Source organism: Dipodomys ordii, unplaced genomic scaffold (genome assembly GCF_000151885.1).
Source record: "Dipodomys ordii isolate 6190 unplaced genomic scaffold, Dord_2.0 Scaffold35, whole genome shotgun sequence".
Classification (NCBI taxonomy): domain Eukaryota; kingdom Metazoa; phylum Chordata; class Mammalia; order Rodentia; family Heteromyidae; genus Dipodomys; species Dipodomys ordii.
In genome coordinates, this window is record NW_012267251.1 from 10090343 (window position 1) to 10100837 (window position 10495).

Here is a 10495-nt window from a genome sequence, read left to right on the forward strand (position 1 = left end):
ACCAAACAATGCCAACAAGACCACCTAATTTAGCCAGGCACTAGTGGCTCAGGCCTTTAATCCTAGCTACTCAGGAGGCTGAGATCTGAGGAGCAAGGTTGAAGCCAGCCTGGGCAGGAAAGTCCGTGAGACTCTCATCTATGCAAAAAAAGCCAGAAGTGGTGCTGTGGCTTAAGTGGTAGAGCACTAGCCTGGAGCAAAGGAAGTTCAGGGACAGCACCCAGGCCTACAGTTCAAGCCCCACTACCAGCTAATAACAAAGCTAAAGGACAGTTCAAGCCCCATGACCAACAACAACAAATAAAAAGACCACCATCCAGGAGCAGGGTGCCCTCTGGGAAGGTTGGGAGTGTCTCCAGTTCATTTCAATTATACTTATTGTGTCTCTCCTGGTCACAACTCATCCCAGCCATCTGAAAGATCATCTCCCTCTTGAATGACATTAGAGGTTCACGGACTTTGCCCTGTGTCTCAGAATGACCCAGCACAGAGAAGAGGTCAGTCAGCCAGCAGTCCCCTATGGGAAAAATAGGGGCAACTGCCTGGAAATCTGGGTGTGAAAACCAGGGGACAGGGGCGGGCTGTGTGGGGAGTGGGCTGCCAACAGCTGACTGCCACCTGCTCAACTCTGAGGAGGGCCAAAGGAAACCAAACAGAACAAGGCCAAGAGCCAAGCCAGCCATCTACGGAAGCAGGGGAGGGCATCGTGCCACACATGCTCCTTCCTCCATTCAGAGTAGAAGACCCTGCCTCATGTGTCCCCAGCTCCTGCCCAGGGTCATTCTGCCACCACAGCATTCCTAAATCAGCCATGCAGACACGGCTGACCACAGGGGAGAATGCCTTCAATGAACACTGTCTCCCAAGCAAGACCATTCCAGATACATTCCGGTCATCCTGAGACCCAAAGCCATGAACTGAGCACAACACCCCACTCCTTCCTCCCCGCGCCCCTCCTTTCCCTCCTGGTCTCTAATACGTTCTTCATACCTCTCCTACATCATGCTTAGCCCTGGTCTCTCATACCCTCCTCCACACGTGCCCCATTCTCCTCACACTACCCACAATCCCTACACTTTCCCAACTTATAGTCTTGCACCCTCCACCTGCACTCCCACAGCCCCAACCTCTTCCTATACCCACTACATAGCTCTTCATACACATCCTACATGCTCGCTACAATCCTTCCGTCTCCCCCTGCACACCCCACCCCACATACACCCTGCAGCTCACTCCTTCCCACATCAGCTCCTTGGGAAAGGAAAGTGAGCTGTCCTCACCCCCTCCAGGTCACATTCTTAAGTGTCACTGGCAAAGACACCTGAGAAGAGTAGTCAGAAGGGTGAATCTGGAAAATAAAAAGAAACCAGGCCATCCTAGCTCCAAAGGCAGCTCTGATGCTTCCTATAAAAACAGACCACCAGATCTCTGACCCTAAGCTACACAGGGTGTTAGAGATGAGGTACAGTTTCTCCAGGGACAGCTACATTTAAAGAGGAGAGTGTGAGGAGGGGTATGCCCACCCTACGAGGGCCTGAGCACTAGCCTGGGAGCAAAGAGCTATTTAAGAGGTAGGTAAGGCCCAGCACCTGTAATCCTAGCTACTCAGGAGGCTGAGATCTGAGGATCGCAGTTTAAAGCAAGCCAGGGCAGGAGAGTCCATGAGATTCTTATCCCCAATAAACTACTAAAAATAAAATTAAAAAAAAATCCAAAGTGGAGCTGTGGCTCAAGTGGTAGAGTGAAGGCCTGAGCAAATGAAGCTCAGGGACAGGCCTGAAGTTCAAGCCCCAGGACTGGCAAAGATAGAAAGATAAGACAGACAGACAGACAGACAAAAGAAAGAGAGAGAGAAAGAAAGAAAAAGAGAGAGAATGAGAGAGAGAAAGAGAGGGAAGGAGAGAGACAGAGAAAGGAAAGACTGGGAGAGAAAGAGAAAGGATGAATAGAAGGGTGGGTAAGAGGAAGGGAGGGAGAGGGGGAAGGAAGAAAAGAAAAAAGAAAGAAGGAAAGAAAAGAGGTAGGTGGGGTGGATCTCTAATAGGCCTCCAGTTCTCAGCTCCAGAGCAGAGATGTCTCAGCCCTCTCAGATGGACATGCCTATCCTTGTCTCTCTGAGTCACTGACTCAGAGAGACAGGAGCTTTGGCTACGTTGAGCCCAGGCTAACCCAGGTGTCCACCAGGCCTTCCCCAGCTGGAAGCTTCCTGCCTTTAAAGGGTATCCTACTCTGCCAGTCAAGGACAATGAACCAAGGGCCAACCAAGAATTCTTCTTTACCCAGGTCCTTGGAGGAAGGAAACCCCACTCAGGGTGTAAGGTGCTAAGATGATTATATAGTTAGCTTATAATCAGGAAGAATTAATAGCTCAAACCTTTACTCTTGCCAGGTGCTGGTAGCTCAGGCCTGTCATGCTAGTTAATCAGGAAGCTGGTTCTAAGCATCACAGTTCAAAAGCCAGCCCCAGCAAGTCTATGAGACCCTTATCTCCAATGAACCACCACAAAAGCTACAAGTGGAGCTATGGCCCAAGTGGTAGAGCACCAGCCTTGAGCAAAAAAGTTAAGGGACAACATCCAGACCCTGAATTTAAGCTCCAGGACTGGCACAAAACAAACACAGAACACCACTAGATCTGTAATTAATTTAGCTGGGCTAAAATACCTTTACAAAAATATAAATGTCAAATGGAAAGTCATTTCCACCTTGTAAATCAGTAGCTTTGGGCATTTACTCTCGGTAAGGGTATATGACAGCCTTGGTGAACCGGAAGAAGGGGGGTGAGGCTCTGAGAGAAGGGAGGGAAGCTAGATCTGGCCTTCACAAAAACAGGACTCTAGTATTTCCTTTGGTATCTGGTTCCAAGCATTGTTTTATTTCATTGCTACAGCAGACCTTAAGTGTGGATATTATTATCCTTCTCTTATGGATGAGGAAACCAGAAAACAGGAAAAGGGATTGTGTGATTCGTCCAAGGTCACACATTACGGAAATGATAGTTTAACATTTTAGTCTATGGGCTGGGGATGTGGCCCAATTGGTAGAGCACTTTCCTAGTAAGCACAAGGCCTTGAGTTCAAGCCCTAATACTGCAAAAAAAAAAAAAAAAAAAAGAAGAAAGAAAGAAAGAAAGAAAAAAGAGTTAAGCTGAAACATGTGTGAGCTCCACATAAATCATCTTTTTCCATCCTACCATGGAAACCCAGGCTCATCACACTGGCAAATATTCATGCTGATGTTGGCTATTGCTCCAGAACACCCCCACGCTCTCCAGACCACTCCCCCCTCCTGAGAGAGAGAAAGAGAGAGAAGTCCCAGGGGTTCAATACATAGACCATTGGGGCTGGGACTGTGGCTGAGTGGTAGAGTGCTTACCTAGCATGCATGAAGCCCTGGGTTGCATTCCTCAGTACCACATAAACAGATAAAGCTTGAAACGGTGCTGTGGCTTACGTGGTAGAGTGGTAGCCTTGAGCAAAAGAAGCTCAGGGACAGTGCCCAGGCCCTGAGTTCAAGTCCAAAAAAAAAAAAAAAAGAGAGAGAGAGAGAGTTCAGGGACAGAGCCTAGGCTCTGAATTGAAGCCTCACAACTGAAAAACAAAAAGTCTCATGGATTTTCCTACCCAAGTTAGTTTCAAACCACGATCCTCAGATCTTAGCCTCCTGAACAATGAGGATTACAGGTGTAGCCAACAACACTTGGCTTCAAGTCACTGTTTTTGTTGTTGTTGTTTTGTTTTGTTTTGGGGGGGGGTCAGTTCGTGGGGCCTGAACTCTGGGCCTGGGCGCTGTCCTTCAGCTCTTCAGCTCAAGGCTAGCGCTCTACCACTTGAGCCACAGCGCCACTTCTGGCTTTTTTCTTTTTGTTTATGTGGTGCTGAGGAATCGAACTCAGGGCCTCATGCATGCAAGGCAAGCGCTCTACCACTGAGCCACCTTCCCAGCCCAATTCAAAGGTTTTTTTGTTTGTTTGTTTTGTCAGTCATGGGGCCTGAACTCTGGGCCTAGGCACTGTCCCTCAGCTCTTCAGCTCAAGGCTAGCGCTCTACCACTTGAGCCACAGTGCCACTTCTGGCTTTTTCTGCTTATGTGGCACTGAAGAATCGAACCCAGGGCTTCATGCATGCGAGGCAAGCACTCTACCACTGAGCCACCTTCCCAGCCCCCCCCCTCCTGTCACTGTTTTAAGGCAAATATTGGTACCTCTCATTCCTTGTCAGATACTCAAGACCCTTACATGGAGTCCCATCATAGTTCCCAGCCTGTTTCCCTAACTACCAATTAAATGAACTTTTGTTTTAATCTTATGTCATCCACCTTTGTCTTCATCTTATGTCATCCACAGGGTAGGAAGTTAAGAGTGCTCACATTTTCCTAGAGTTCAGCTGAGGTTTATCACCAGTAATTCCTTTAATCTATGAGGGTAGAATCCCTGCTTAGTCAAAAAGTTTGGTTAAGCTGACTGCTTGTGGCTCACTCCTATAATCCTAGACACTCTGTAAACTGAGACCTGAGGATGGAGGTACAAAGTCAGCCTAGGCAGAAAAGTCTCTGAGACTCTTTTCTCTAGTTAACCAGCAAAAAGCCAGAAGTGGAGGTGTGGCCCAAGTGGTAGAGTGTTAGCCTTGAGTGGAAAAAGCCTAGCAAGAACGTGAGGCCCTGAGTCCAAGCTCCAGTACTGGCGTACACACACAAAAAAGGTCAATTCAATTTTGTGTGTGTGTGTGTGTATGCCAGTACTGAGGCTTGAACTTAGTGCCTAAATACTTACTATCTTTGAGCTTTTTCACTCATGGCTGGTGCTCTACCATTTGAGCCATACCTCCACTTTTGGCTTTTTAGTGGTTAGCTGGAGGTAAGATTCTTACACACTTTCCAGCTTGGGTTGGCTTCGACTTGCAATCCTCACATCTCAGCCCCCAAGTAGATAGGGTTACAGGCATGAGCCACAGTCACTCGGCTTCAATACGTTTATTGAACTAATTTTTCTCAGAGTATAAACTCTACAAGCACAGAGACCATATCTATCCCCTTCACTGCTGTGAACTTCCAAGAGTGTCAGTGTACATTTAAGTGTCTCATGGCTGATTCATTGATTGAATAAATAATAAATTACTAATGCCTTAGAAAGCTCTGGTCCAGCCCCACAACCAACAACAACAAAAAAAAAAAGAAAAGAAAGAAAGCTCTGGTCCAATTTAACTACTTTCAGCCACATCTTCCACCACATACTCATTCCCCATCCTTCTCCAATTCCACTGTTCCTATCTTGGCTAATACTTAATTCCTTCAAGAGGACTGACCCCCTCCCACCTCCCAAAAGGCCCCAACTAGAACTTGACAAGGCACCCATATTTTCCTCACCACAGCGTTTTTACCTGTCAACATTTTCCATTCAGCGATAAGTTCTAGAAGACTACCTGCCTATTGGATGTATAACATTGGAGGTATATCATTGGAGGTACATCATTGGAGATACATCTTTGGAGGTACAACACTGGAGGTACATCATTTGATGTACCTCAAGTCTGGGGTAAGGGATATAGCTCAGTGGTAGAATGTGTGCTTAACATTCTTGAGACTTTGGGTTCCATCCCCAGCACCAAATTTTAAAAAAGAAGTAGAAGAACAAAGGAAGTACTTAAACATTACTGCTAAGTACAGTTTGAAGTAGATTTCCAAAATATATGCTCCAAAATAATCATTAAACTATTTGCAGGGTAAAAAAAAATTATTGAATGGATTAAATAAACAAATGCGCTCCTCTTAAACGTGCAACTACCTGGAGAAGAACGTCAGCTGGATTTTATTTGGGTGGTGATAGCAGAGATCCTTGGACAGTGAGTACCACACCCCATACATAGAGCACAAGATTGAATCTAGGTCAGGTTACCTCCAGAGAACCGCTGCTCCTTCTGTGCTGTGCTGAAGGGACCTGAGAGATTAAGAAGACCCCATTCTTGAGTGACATGGACCTTCTACAAGAGCCAGCTGACTACAGAAAGGTCTGGAAAAGTTGTCTCTGAGAGACAGTGAGGGTGTGCACAGAAGTACAGGAAGCAATGCCATCACTCCTCCATCTGGGCCTTGGGCATGGCAGGTGAGTAAGCCTCGCAGGGACCAAGGTGTACTCCAGGCCACCCAGTGAGCAGCCTCATCACGCGCTGCCTTCTTAAGGTCAAGTGTGGAAATTCTGACCTCCCTGGCTACCATGTTCTTCAGAAACATAGAACTGCCTTCTCCCAGGTTCCCATTACCTGCCCCCAATTTAGAAACAATCTCTCCTTCCTAAGGAAGAATCAAGGCTACTCACTCCAACTTCCTTTCCCCCTATTAGGTACAGGTGAGGGATGTGACATGTGCTCTGTGTACAGGTAAGTGGGACTCTAAGAAGTTCCAACATTACTATTATCTAGACCACCTGCACAAGAAGAGTTCCTACCCATTTCTCCTATTGAGCAAGACACACTGTAATAATTCAAAATAAAGCCAGGTGCTGATGGCTCATACCTGTAATCTCAGCTACTCAGGAGGCTGAGATATGAAGATCAGTTCAAAGCCAGCTCAAGCAGGAACGTCTGTCAGACTCTTATCTCCAATGAACCATCAAAAAGTCAAAAGTAGGGCTGGGATGTAGCTCAGTGGCAAAGAGCTTGCCTAGCAAGTGCAACGTCCTGGGTTCGATCCCCAGTACCAAAAAGAAAAAAAATAGAGTTAAAAAAACCGTCAAAAGTAGAGCTGTTGCTCAAGTGGAAGAGTACCACTCTTGAACAAAAAGCTAAGAACAGTGCCCAGGCCCTGAATTCAAGCCCTAGTACTGAGATAAAATAATTACTATTATTCAAAATGGATTCTCCTTGGGCCTCTACTTCTCTCCTTCACCCTTTCACCTTCTGAGTTGCTGCAAGGCATAGTAACATCCCAGAAAAGGATTCAGCTGGCAAGAATACCTCCACTCAAGTTTATTTCAAGTGAGCCTGGCTGAGATGGGTGTGGAGCGTGGGAATGAACCATATATGTGGTCCCCACTTCTGTGGTGAGGAGGATACAGTCAGAGATGAAATAGCATCTAACTTTTAGGACAGACCCCACGGACAGAGATGTAGAAGGCAGACACAAGGAAGTTTCCTGAGAGGCAAATGACCTTGACTTCCCTTTGAAATGCAAGATTAGGTGAAGCTTCCCAGGGGAGCTCTCAGGACAAGAAGGGGAAGACTGCTCAAATGTCTGCAAGCTCCTTAACTCATCTGTGGTGAGTAAATTCCCACACCACGTTCAGAAGGAAAAGAATTTCTCAACCAGGAAACCACAGAGGCGGTGCAAAGTGCCAAAGGTCAGCTCCTTTCACTGGTTCTCTTGTGACCTGAGATACAGAATGAGTTCCAGGGTTGCTGTGACCTGAAAGAGCCACTTCTCCATGAGGTCATCTCCAAGGTCTTTTCCATTCCTAACAATTTATTTATTTTTGGCTGGTTGTGGGGCTTAAACTCTGGGCCTGGGTACTGTCCCTGGGCAATTTTTGCTCTACCAGTTTGAGCCACAGCTCCACTTTGGATTTTCTGGTGGTTAATTGGAGCTGTAAGAATTACCCTTCAAGTTTCATCTTAACAAAACACAAAGAATGTTGAGATGAACATATAACAAGTTGATATAATAAGAAATCTGCTTTCATTTTCCCAGCTTCCCTCCCCCAGTACCAAATCTATTTACTAGAGTGGCCTAGAAGGTGGCCAAATGACCTCATCTGATTATTCCAATTGTTCTCCCTTGAAAGGATTAAAAAAAACAACTAGAAGAGAGCTATTAAGGCAGGAGCCCAAAAAATTCTCATATATGGGCCTCAGTCCCCAAATAACCAAGGATGAGGGTGATTCTTAGGGTGCACTAGGGCTGGGTGGAAGACACATCCCCCTGGGCCCCTGTCCTTGAGAAGTTTATTCTCTAAGGAGGTCTCTGTCTGGTGACCAGACATTTAAGGGACCCACTACAAATGAATTCTGTAATCCTGATGCCCTTTTGCTTCTCCTACACCAATACCTCTGGCACTGAGATTTGAGCACAGGGTATGAATGCCTGGAGATTGCTTGCTTCAAAACCCACCTCTGTCACTGACTCCATGGCTGACCTCAGGAAGAGTCAGCCATCCAATTATCTGCCAGTTCAGCAGTAGCCTGTGGAACGTATCTGTCCCTCCCCAGTTCCCTACAAATATTAAGCAGTTTTTCTCTCCTAGTTCCCAACTCCATTTAGAGGAAAATACCCAAGGAATAATTTCCTTGGTATTGTCAAATCAGTCTTTGCTTGCCAAAAAGCAAAGATTCTGAAACATTCCCTACTCCCTAACCCCACCCCTCATCCTACTTCACATGCACCTCAAACTGTTCTACCCCCGCCCCCTGCCCGAGGACGGATGCTAAAACCCAGAATAAATAGCCAACTTTTGTAGAGTACTGTCAACCGTTCTCTGAGAGCTTTTGCCAAACCCTTTCAGTCTGTTCATTCGGTTTGAGGCAAGTTGTGTATTTCATCCTTAAAACAATCCAACAAGACAAGTACTTTCCACCCCCATTTTACAAACATGCTAATTAAAATCTGAGGTGCCCAAATTGTCCGTGCACACTCATCTAGGAAATCACTCTAGGACTCAAAATGGGGCCTCATGGCACTGTAATCCAAGTTCACATCTGGGGAGCATGAGGTACTTCAAGTTTATGGTCAGTTACAACCCCCCCCCCCACATACACACAAAGGGAACAGAGATGCTTTTATTTTTTCCCCTGCTGGACCATACAGGTCTGTCTGAGGCTGGAGGACCAGATAGGAGACACTGCAAAGTTCTGACTCCAGGGTATGGGGGCATGGCAGAAGGGACCATAGGCCCACGAGGGTGTGGAGTGTCTGCTAAGAGTACAAACTACATCATGGCAAAACACAGGCATTCCAGATCACTGGGCAAGTGCAAAGGAACATCCCAGAAAAATGCTTAGATAAACTGACCTCTGTCACTCCAGTATACCTCCTTGGCTATCCCTCATCCATGCATCCAGTGGAGAGGAAAATGGACAAGCTGCCTCTGGCCAGGCCTGAGAGCTTGATCAGATTCACAGACACACACCCATGCACACTCAGCATTAAGGCCAGAGCCATGGAAATCAAACCTTGGCCTCATCCACCAGCCAGAGGAGAAGCAGCCACAGCCCTGGTCCAGGGCTGCGGCTCAGAGCCACTGTCTCCTCCGAGGCTGGCTGCCAGGCAGAGCTATAAAATGTGCCTCGACTTAATTTTTCCATGGATGCAACCCCAGATGGGGCTGCCAGGCTCTAGAGGAGCTTTGATTCCAAAGGCTCACTGCCTCTGTGCCCTGGGATCTACGGCAACCGTTGGGGAGACACAGAGTATTGGAGGGGTCAGAGCCATTTCCTTTCCTAGGGAAGGAATAGAGTAAGTTTTCAGTCAAGACTGATTCACAGCTGGAAATCAGGGCAAATTACTTACACCTGCTTGGCCATAGACCAGACAATCAGGTAGCTTAGAGAAGGAAGGAGGGACAGCCTTGGCCCACTTCTGGGAGTTTGAGTAGCTGCACAAATCTCTGTGTAAAAGAATCTCGGGTGCCTGCTGGGATCAACCAGCCCAGGGAACACAACTCCCCAACAGAGTTGGGGGGGGGGATCAGGGCAGACAGAGACAATAGATTCCATACCCAGCATGAATGGTGGGATTGGGCCAGGAAAGCCACAAAGACCCCCAAAAGAGAGTGGAGCTGGAGGGAAAGAAAGTTGGCTTGAAGAAAGAGGTGCAATGATAGATCTTCCCTACACACACACACACACACACACACACACTCCAACCTCAGCCAAATAGGGTGTGTGTACCACTGAACTTCATCCATTTGGTGACCTCTTTCCACAATCCAGGAGACTGCCAAGCCCTTGGGCTCCCCACCCCAGCTTGGCTGCCTAGCTTGGTCTTCCAGCTGTGATTGCACACCATCACCCCCCCACACACACACACACACACACATCAAAGCCACCGATGTCGCTATGGGGAGCTTAAAAAAAAGCAAGAGAGACAAGTACAGGCCAGGAGGGCAGGGTCTTCTCAGAGGGCCTTGCAACTCAGGCCGGGGTCCCTCTCCCTTGCAAGCTCTCGGTCTGCCTTTGCTGCAGTAGCCTTATAAGGGAGAAGCCAATTCTACTCTCCCTGGCTTAAAAAAAAAAAATGCATAGAGTCCTCAGGCTGGACGCTGACTTTTCTCCCTGCACGGAAGGCGCCACCCCATTACCCCTCCTCCAGGACGCATTTTGCTTTTTATTTCTCCTCTTAAGCAAGCAAGCAAGCCCCAGAGCCTTTAGCTGGCTCCTATCGCCCCGTACCCGGGATCTGGGAAGTGTGATGCCGGGGAGCCGGTGGGTGCGGGTCTGGGAGGCCCCGAGCTCCGGGCGCGCGGCGGGGTTAGAGGCGAGCAACCTGCTGGGCGCCGGGGCCGGGGGCG